Raw genomic sequence first — 10,225 nt, 5'->3', positions numbered from 1 at the left:
TATTTTACAGGAAGGTGTGATTCATGGGTGTCTTGAATAATGATACCCCTTTTAGAAAATAGCGGAATAGAACAGATATCGTTTATGTACACCTATGCATGAAGCAGATTGACTTTCACAACCTCTAGTTTGGCTGGAGATTTTTTTTTAATTAAAGATGGATGTAGGCTAATGATCACTCCGCAAGGAAATAGCGATGTGCTATTACGAAAGATTGGCCTGTGGGAAACCACTTCAGCCTGGAAAAGTCCACCATCGGGGCTCTTCTCATGGAGGTAAGGCATTCTTGGACTGCAATCCCTGGAGGGGAGAGGAGTACTGGAAAGTGGAACCTTAGGGATAGGGAGGGTTGGGGGTGCAGGAGGTAGGGTGGTGGTAGTGGGGAAGCCCTGTCCCCAGGGGCTTCTGCAGTCCCACCCTCCCACAGCCCTGCGGGGGAGGGGGGAGTGGGAAGGGGAGGAGGAGAGCAGATTCAGAGGGGGTGGCTCCTGAGGTGTTTGGGGGGGGCGGGGACCTCCCAAGGGCACAAGCATCCCCTGTGATTATCTTTTTTGTGTCTTTGTTTGTCTCCGTCTGCAGACAGTGAGAGCCATAAACTCTGTCCTGCTGCACAGGGTCATCCGCCTGGGAGACCTGGACCCCATTGTGGCCGGATTTGCTGCCGTGAGCTTCCCTAACTGTGTGTGTGTGGGGAGCATAGATGGAACCCACAACTCCATCCGGGCCCCAGAACATTGAGCCACCCAGTACATCAATAGGAAGGGATACTTCTTGATGGTCCTGCAGGCCCTGGTCGACCACTGTAGATAGTTTTTGGACATTTTTGTTGGGTGGTCGGGGAGGGTACACAACACTAGCATGTTCAGAAACTCCAGCCTCTACCAGAAGCTGGAGGCTGGCACATTCTTCCCCCAGTGTGACTTCAGAGTCAGGGATGTAGAGATGCCACTGCGCATCATGGGGGATGCAGCCTACCCCCTATTGCCATGGCTTATGAAGCCATTCACCGGCCACCTGGACCCAAGCAGGGGCTGTTTCCTGCATCTGGGCAGTATGTGCTTTTGGCACTTGAAGGCATGGTTCAGGTGCGTCCTGACCTGCCTCAATGTGGGGGAGCACAACATCCCTCAGGTAATCTCTGCATGTTGTGTTCTCCACAACATTGTGGAGAGCAAGGGGAGGCCTTCCTATCGGGCTGGGGGGGGGGGGGGGGGCAGAGGCCGTCTGTGAGACATGGGCTTTTGAGTAGCCACGCACAGCTGCTATCCACCAGGCCCAACAAGTGGGGGTGTGCATCCAGGAGGCCCTGAGGGAGAGTTTCTCTGAAAGACCCCATTAACTCTTCCCAGGGCTTCCCCACTAGGGGCCTGTGCCTTGCCCCTCTATGCCTTCCCCACAACAATCCCTCCCTTCCCCTCCTTCCCTGTCAACTCAATAAAAATACCAGGTTTGTGTTTAAAAAAAAATCTTTGTATTTTTTTAAAATAAAAGTAACTGGGGAGGAGGAGGTGCCTGGCAGCACTATCCCCGGAGCAGGTGGTGCCTCAAGTGGGCAGGCATGCCCATGTGCAGCACTCCTCATTCTGTGTGCGGACGTGCATGCAACCTTGTACCCAGCCTCCTTCAGCAGAGGCTGGTGGTAGGTAGGCATCCCCCCCCAGGGCTCAGACGTCCCCCCCGGGGGGTCAGACATGTGTCTGGCCTCCCCAGAGCCTATGAGCAGGAGCTCCTGGGGCTGCGTGGTGCAGATTGGCAATGCACATGCATCCACGTGCACAGACTGCAGTGCGAGGGCCAGGCCAAAAAAGCCGAGCGATGATCACACCACAGCCCCATAGCACTCACCACCCCCTACCCTTTGTGTGGGAAAGACTAAGAGCACTCACCTGCTGATCCCTCCTCAGCCTCTGAGGATGCCTGGGAGACATGCAGGCCCTGGGGTACTGGTTTGAAGGTGAGCATGGTGACGGTGCTTGCCGTTTCCTCCTCCTTGAGGGCTGGGACCCACAGCCGGGCGATGATGGGTATCTCCAGTCCCAAGTCCACCACCAGGTGTGGGGAAAGGGTTGTGCTGCCCCGCAGGATGGGTGCAGTTTGTTAAAATAGGGGCGGGAGTGGGGTCCTGCCCTGGTGTAGCCATGCCAGAGCTCTTTAACCTTGCTCCACACCTGCTGCAGGCAGCGGTGATAGCCCCTTGTGGCCAGGCTGTCGGCCATTTGGTTGTAGATGTCCCCATTTCTTCATCTGGAGTGAAGATCCTGGAGAGTCTCCACCCACCCCACACCTCGAGGATGGCCAGGATTTCCACCCCAGACCAGGATGGCACATGCCTTTTCCTGCCCCTGGCAGGCTTCTGGGAGCCCTGGGCATGCTCTCTGGGAGGACCAGTGGGCTCTTGGAGGAATTGCGGATGTGCCCAGATGTGTGGCAGTGGCAGCCATGCGGTGTCTGGAAGCTCTCAGGGCCGGCTTCCTGCCACAAGGCCTGTCCTGGGTGTCTGCAGCTTTAAGAGCTGCCGGGAGACAGGAACTATAGAGTTGTGTTGAGTGTGGACGGAGTGATCAGCAGGGCACATGTGTTACTTTCTGGAGGCCTCTTTTTTTTTTTTTTTTTTTTTTTTAAATAACTCCTTTTTCCGCATCCGCACATACTTTTTTCAAAAAAGCTTTGTTGGAAAAACCCTTATTCCTCGTAGAATGAGGTTTACCACCGTCAGAAAAAGCCCTCTGTTATTTAGACTTTTTGTCGAAATAACACTATTGAAGTGAGGAAATTGCAGTTATTTTGGAAAAACGCTGCAGTGTAGACATACCCTTAGGCATCTTTGGCCTTTGCCAGCCTCCCCATTAATTGACCCATCTTCCCTAATTAGTTCGCCAGCTAAGTCGGTTCAGCAAGCTAGCATTTTCCTGCTGGCACCTGTCTTGTTGTGAGGCAGCCTGCATCATTTATGTTGCTCCCTTCTTCCAGCTTATTCCCAGTTGGTTGGGGGGTGGAAGGAGAAAGGGGACCTTGCTCTGCCTTCTCTGCGTATATCAGGCCTTCAGCCCTTAATGATGAATGATGGGATTCCCTCCCAGGCACCATGCATTCCCTGAACTCTTCCTCCTTGTGACCCTTCCAACCCCTATAGGACCATGTCATGTGGCAGGGTGGACTGCCCACTATGCACTACTCTCCTGAAGGGGCAGAATGCCACCTCACATGCCCTTCCCCTGTTCTTTCCTGCCAGGGCACCAGGCTGCTTTGTGCAGTAGGAAGCAAGCTAAGTAGAACACTTTGCTCTGCTTGCCCAGGCCAGGGCAAGAGATGAGGTTGGTAGAAGGACATGAGCAAAGCCCCGAGTCAGGTTTCTCAAAGTACCTGTTTCATTGGTGAGTACAGGCTGCCCCGTCCTTAGACCTGTCACCTTCTATTCCTCCCTTAGAGCAGGGTAGAGACCTGGAATAAGATTATGCCTCCTGCATCACAGTTTCTCTTCTGGGCTGCTCTGGAGCAGCACAGTAGCCTGCCTTGTTATAGGCTGCCAGTGATCTAGCCTTTTTTTGAGTTGGGGGCCATTGACCCACAGAAAAATATCAGCTAGGGGGCATGTGCAAGTGAGAAGTAAAAAACCCAAACAAACACCCTCCCACCCCCCCAAAAAACCCCTCTCACCTCACTCATGCAACGTGGGGCCTTCATTCCCCTCACACTCCAGTTCCATGGGGAGGGGTGCCAAGGCTCATGGCTGCTTCTTAGGGTTAACTCCTCTTGGGACCTGGGCTAGTAGATTTTGCGTGGTTTCTAGGCTCTGGGGTGGAGCCAAAAATGAGGGGGTTCAGTGTGTGGGAGTTTGCTGCCAGGAAATGGTGTGGGGGGTGCAGGGTCAGGGCGGGAGGAAGAGTGCAGGGGTGTTCCTGATGCAGTTACTTCCTCCCCATTCCAGTCAAGCTGGGACTGACTTCTATCCAGCCCATGGGCCCTATGCTCCTCACCACTGCTTTAGATGAAGGTTTCAGAGGTGGCTCTGTTAGTTTGTTTCAGCAAAAACAACAGGGAGTCCAGTGGCACCTTAAGCACTAACTATTTTATTAGACAATTAATGATTGTACAATAATTCTTGGAAATATGAGGGAATTACTTGGACTCCTTCATGTTAAAGTACGTTGCTTACTGATATTAGGCATTAGATTCCAGAACCATGTTTTCTTTCACCTACATAAAGCAAATATATCAGAGTTGAGGTTTGTGTGCATTTCTTTGGTTTTTGTGTGTAGATTTTTCCTCTCTTACTTCTCATTTCAATTCCAATTTGGGTTGTAGGCATTAAACATTTGTAATAGTAGCATTAAAAAAACCAGGGAAGTCTAGTAAGTCAGGGGTTAACAGAGAAATGACTTTTCTTTTTCTTTTCCACAATGGTTCACATGTTCTTAGCAATATTGTCTTGAAAAACAATATTTTTGTGGTATATTTTTTGAGTAACAAGAGGAGATATATTTGTGCAGTTCTGACTGATCTGAGGAGTAAGATGCATGCCTTGCAGTCTGCACTACTGTGACAGCCACTTTGAATCTAAGTGGTTAATTCAGTTGCCCATATGGTTTCAGTTTTTTTCTGGATCATTTGATATATTATGTAAACTGCTTACTGAGTTACAATGCAGTCTCAAGCTTGCATTGTTTCATAGAGAACGCTGACAAACCCACTGAATTTATTGCCCTGATTTCTAGATGAATGCTGTGGCTTGTTTCTATTGTAATTCAAAGTACTGCTTAAGTCCCTTTGCTTAGAAAGTAGTGGACTGAAATTGTTCATGTTGCAGAATTACTTTTTGACAGTGATGTATGGGGAAATTATTCCACCAGAACTGAAAAATGAGATATACACAGCAAGAAATTCAATGCACTTAGCCAGCTTAAATAAGGAAAATCTTCTAGATGGAATAGAAAAGGAGGGAAGGCTACCCAAGGACTTTCATAATCCGAAAGATACTGTCTGAAGTTTTGAGAGGATACCTATAGGACAGTTACACTTGGAATCCCTGCAGATTAGCCTCTCATCAAGTCATCAGTATGCTGCTATTTGAATAAACACAGCTGTTGTTTTCCAAGAAATATGGCAAATAGCAGCAAGGAAAAAAGGAGGGACAATTAGTGTTACTGAAATGCCAGGAAACTTGAGCTGGCATATCTGTATTTATGAGAGCATTAATTTTCTGGAAAGCCCATTTATAATGTTGTGACTCAACAGTACAGAGAAAATAACCCACCTATTCTTAAAGTCATTCACGTGTCTATCCAAAGGATATGATGATGGAGATATTTTTTTCCTGAAAACCTCTATTTAAATTCTGAGATCTTTGACTTGATTACAAGTCTGTGCTCTAATTTTAACTGTTTGCAGTAAGTTAGCCTTAAAAGACCATGAATCTTTAATCTGTTATGGTAACATGAAGAGGCCTTTTTTAAATTCAGCTTCCTCTTTTCAGGACAAACAAATCTCATTGTCTTGTGCTGAATGGATTCCTGTTTTCTGGTTTTGTTCTGATGCAGTGCCCAATCAGGAATAAGAATAAGGTGCAAACACTAATGGTGTGGCTTGCATCTCTCATGTGACACACCCACAGGCAAAGGAGGAATAAGCCCGCTGGGGGCCCTAAAAAGGAATATTCTTGCCCCCCTCACAGCACAAACTAATAATTAGAGAGCCCCGCTCCTTGAAGCTATTCAGTAGCTGTAAGCAATTGCTTAGTCTGTTTATGCTTAGCACTTGCTTTGCCAGCTGTTGGGCTGCCAGGTATCCAGTTTTTGACTGCAACGTCTGGTTGAACAGGAACCCTCATGGCTCCCGTTGGCACTGCCAGCAGCTCTGGCTTCATGGGGCTCCCAGAAGTGCTGTAGTTCATGTGCAGGAAAAACTCCCCTGGACGGTGAGTGGGAATTACACAGATGTGTGTAGAATGTTAAGGGAACATAAGTTCCAGATATCTGAACCATAATTGCATGGAAAGGGAAATGGTCATTCTTTTTATTTTAAAAATATAGTTTCATCTGGACAGCTGTAGCTGTGTAATGCATCGCTCCAGTTAATGCTAAATGGAAAAATGCATTTCATAGTTATCCTAGCTAAGCTGTAGGACAATATATATTCTCATGCAGGCTATGTCTAGACTACGCTTTATTTTCGAAAGAGGATATGCAACTTCCGATCTCACTTTTGAAAGTGAAAGTAGTCTGGACGCGGTTTTTTTTTCAGAAAAAAACCCCTTTTTTGAAAAACTGCTCTTCCTTAAAAAATGAGGTTTACACGGTGTTTCGAAAAAGGGTTTTTTCCCCCGAAAAAACTGTGTCCAGACTACTTTCACTTTCGAAAGACCCGCTTTCAAAAGTGAGATCGGAAGAAGAATTTGCATATCCCATGATATTTGCATATCCTCTTTCGAAAATAAAGCATAGTTTAGATGTACCCTCAGTGGGATGAGAAAACATGCCCCCTTGATACAAGATGATATACTTAATTGCATTATTTAGGTAGATTTAAAGTCAAATTACCTTTTCAAATATGTCTTTGCACTAGAATTAGAAACATGTCTCATATTTACTGACCTCTCACATAGCCAGATAATGTGTTATGTCTCTATTGAGACATAACTTGTCTCTATTGAGAAAAACTCTTTCTTTAAAATCTTTATTGGGGTTTCTTGGGAAAGATTAGTTATGGATATTTGTTATCAGTTTGTCAAAGGATGACACAGCCAATGGTCTGCTTTCTGTACTGCATCTCCTGAGAGGTGCAAAACAGTAAGGGTATGTTTATTCTGTTGCACTATTTCGGGATACTTCCACATCTTTTCCATGTCTTTTAAGCAAGCCCATTATTTCGTTCCAGGAGGGTTAAGGGATGTTTCGGAATAGCAGTTTATTTCAAAATTTGGCATCAAATGTCAAAATAAGCTATTCTGAAGTTAATTCAAAATAAACTATGCAATTTCTGTAGCTCAAATTATGTTGCTTATTTCGAGCTAAGGGTGCAAAGTAGATGCACCCTAAGTGTGTAGCACAAAAAAAGGGATTGTGGGACAGGTTTAAACTACTTTTTGGCCCACTCTTAATCTGTTTCCTCATGACTCCTCTAACAGCAGTCTTCCTGTAGCTGCCAGTGAACTGTTCTGCCATCCAGTGGGTTTAGGGCTCGGCAGTACAGCCATTCCCCTTCCTGCCCTGAGTACCTGTTCTGAACAAGGGCCTATTGCAGCTTCTGCATCACACAAATTGTCGCCCAGCCCCGGCTGTTGCTTGAGTGGTGTCAGGGGACTGAGAGGATCTTGCACCTTGTTTCCCAAAGGTAAGGGTTGAACTGCTTTATAAGCTTTATCGGCCTCCTTGTTCACCGCTGTTCCCCTGGATGGAAGGGACTTGGCTAAATTACTGTATCGGTTGGGTGAATGTGTGAATCTGGAAAGCAAAGGAAATGGAGTAGAAAAGTTTGTTACAGTATTAAATATAAAAGACGTGGAGAGGAAATTACAGGCTCGTTCACACCCCTTAGTGAGGAAGAAGGTGGCATTCTGATGCCATGAAAATGCAGACAATCATATTAAATATAGTAAATTAAGTTTTGTTAATTTCCTTTGAATCACTCTGAAATACCTCATTCCATATGCTTTGATGATCTAAAATCTTATTTGTAATTAGGTTTTGGCAGTGAATGAGGAGTAATTTCCTCCTGGAGTTAAATTAAAGTCAGACTGGAAATCCTCCTGCTATCTTCCCTTGCTATGGAAAAGATGATACAAAAAGGTACGGTATTCAGACTTACAAATAAAGTCTTAGGTTGTATTTACCATAGTGAGTTTTGTATCTGTAATTTGCTCATGGCACCAATCCAGTATTAGTAGCAGTGGTACAAGGTATATGGTGAGATTTACACAAATTAGAATTGCAGTCTGACATTGGCCTGACTCTGCTCCCATAAACTCATTGTAAAACTGTCCTTGACTTCAACAGGCTAATTGTGGATTTTTTTTTTTGAAAATGCCCAGAAGCTTTTAAAACTGCATTATCTAGCCCTGGTCTGAGCTACATGGAGCAGAATTATAGATACTACGTTTGTTAGTGTGCTCAAGGTTTTAATATTGATATTGCTTTTGCTTTAGAGCACAATAGAGGTCTTCTAAACTATGGTTTAGTATTCTCCTTTGGAGAGCATGGAGGTTCAGGACCGGACTCTGTCCTATTGAAAACAGAGTTTTCTTATTTTACTTGGAAATTGCTAAATCCAAATTTCATTAAAATTTTTACCAGTTACTCCTGATCTTTAAAAATATTCATACTGATATCAAACTTCTCTACTGCTGCCAATGTGAGATGGTAAAACCCCCTCATATTTCTTTTGGAATCCAGACAAGCAGGAGACCTTTCTGCAGAATAAAAATGAAAAACTTTATTAAAACAAACAGCAAGTCATCTACTTCTGGGCTGAAAGTGGAACTCTTACTGGAATCTTTGATCTATTTATGTTTTCATTTTTACCACTGATCATGTGTAATCGTATAGGAAGTTTTACCTTTTGACAATTTCTAGGGAAGTCCTGTTTATGAAGTTATATGGAAATTTATATGAAATGCCTACAGAGTTTCTTTTTGTAACTAGGGAAACTTCTTTTATGCTCTTGGATATGAGGAAAGATGTGTTTATCATGATGCTTGTGTGGGACTGCCAACCTAAAATGGCATTTTGATGGCCATTTGCATTTTTTGAGGTGTATGTATTTTGTTAATTTGCTTAATATTTTATAAAGTTAGATTGTGACCTAACATTTCAGTCGCTCCAGACTGGTGTTCCTGCAGCTGCATCGGTTGCTCCTATGAATACACCTCTCATATCATGAGTTAGCAGTATACACCATGGGGCTATGTCTACACTGGCAGGTTCTTGCACAAGAACACGTCCACACTGCCATGTCTGAGATGTGTTTTTGCGCAAGAGTGGCCATGGCAGTATGGACACACTCTTGTGCAAGAAAGCTCCGAAGGCCATTTTAGCCATAGGGTTGTCTTGCTCAAGAAACCCCTACGGTGCATCCACACTGCCCTCTTGCGCACGAGCTGTTGCGCAAGAGAGTTTACACTTGTAAGAAAAGAGCATAACTCTTGCGTAAGAAGCCCTCTCTTACCACGTCATATTGTAAATCTTCTTGCGCAAGAGAGGGTGGGCAGTATGGACACTCAGCGGGTTCTTGCACAAGAACGGCTGTACTTGTGCAAGAACCCACCACTGTCGACATAGCTCATATGTATAAGAACAACATGGGGTTTCCTTAGTTACCAGAGGAAATAACAACAGTTGATGTTGAGATCTGCCTAGCCTTATACTGCACAATACTGTTGTCCATTAAAGTTGTTGTACTGTCACCCACCAGGGCAGCATGTAAGCAGCATGATGGGCTGTTCAGCCTGGGGAGCACTGTTTGTTCATAGCATGACTAAGCTGTGGTGGTAGCAAAGAGCCATTTGGAGTCACTGAGTGTTAAACCTCTTTGAACATTGTGTTCTAGCTGTGATGTGACGTGCATGGTAGCTGGCCCCACTTCTTAGCCTGCTTCCTGCCAGTGTCACACACTGTAAGTTCTTTGGGGGGCAGAGACAGTCTTCTCTTGTTTTGTAGAGTGCCTTGTACAATGGGACTACAGTCCTGAATGTGGCTTCTGGGTGCTACCTGTAACACAAATAATCAGATAATAACGACAGAGTTAAGAGAAATAAGTAAAAAAATTTTCTAAATATATATTTGTGACTGAAGAGGCAAGTTTTATACACAAGTGGCAGAGGGAGCCCATTGTGTGAATTCAGGCTTCAGTCTAAACCATATCATTCCAGTTAATTGCAATGTTTTATTGCTTTGAATTTGAAACCACATTTTTATAGGCTAGGCAGCAGGTGCAGATAATCTTAAAAAAAAAAAACCCCACAAAGATCCAGTTTTCATGAAAATTTATCTAGTAATAAAAACGGGGAAAAACCTATAGAAAACACGTAACACAAACTGGAGTTGTTCTCCAGAGAACATCTTTCTCCCTATGTTTTCCCTGCAGCATGACCAGGTCTTTAAGAAGTACATTTTAAACACCAATTTACTGTTCATCTTAAAGAATTTAAATCCAGATCTGTTTTTTTCTATGATGCCCAATTTCAAAGCCTTAAATAGTGTGGATGAGACTACAGGTTGAACCTCTCTAGTCT

At 44.8% G+C, this 10,225-nt stretch overlaps 1 long non-coding RNA gene across 1 annotated transcript; it reads left to right on the top strand.

Moving 5' to 3' along the window:
• The first annotated feature begins 1,220 nt into the window (after window positions 1–1,220).
• Window positions 1,221–7,854, top strand: LOC142830167 (uncharacterized). The gene is made up of 3 exons (XR_012905159.1): window positions 1,221–5,914; window positions 7,124–7,329; window positions 7,680–7,854. It is a non-coding gene; the product is annotated as an uncharacterized LOC142830167 (long non-coding RNA).
• The last annotated feature ends 2,371 nt before the right edge of the window (window positions 7,855–10,225 follow it).

Source organism: Pelodiscus sinensis, chromosome 7 (assembly GCF_049634645.1).
Source record: "Pelodiscus sinensis isolate JC-2024 chromosome 7, ASM4963464v1, whole genome shotgun sequence".
Taxonomy (NCBI): Eukaryota; Metazoa; Chordata; order Testudines; family Trionychidae; genus Pelodiscus; species Pelodiscus sinensis.
This window is presented reverse-complemented; position numbering and strand designations above follow the sequence as displayed.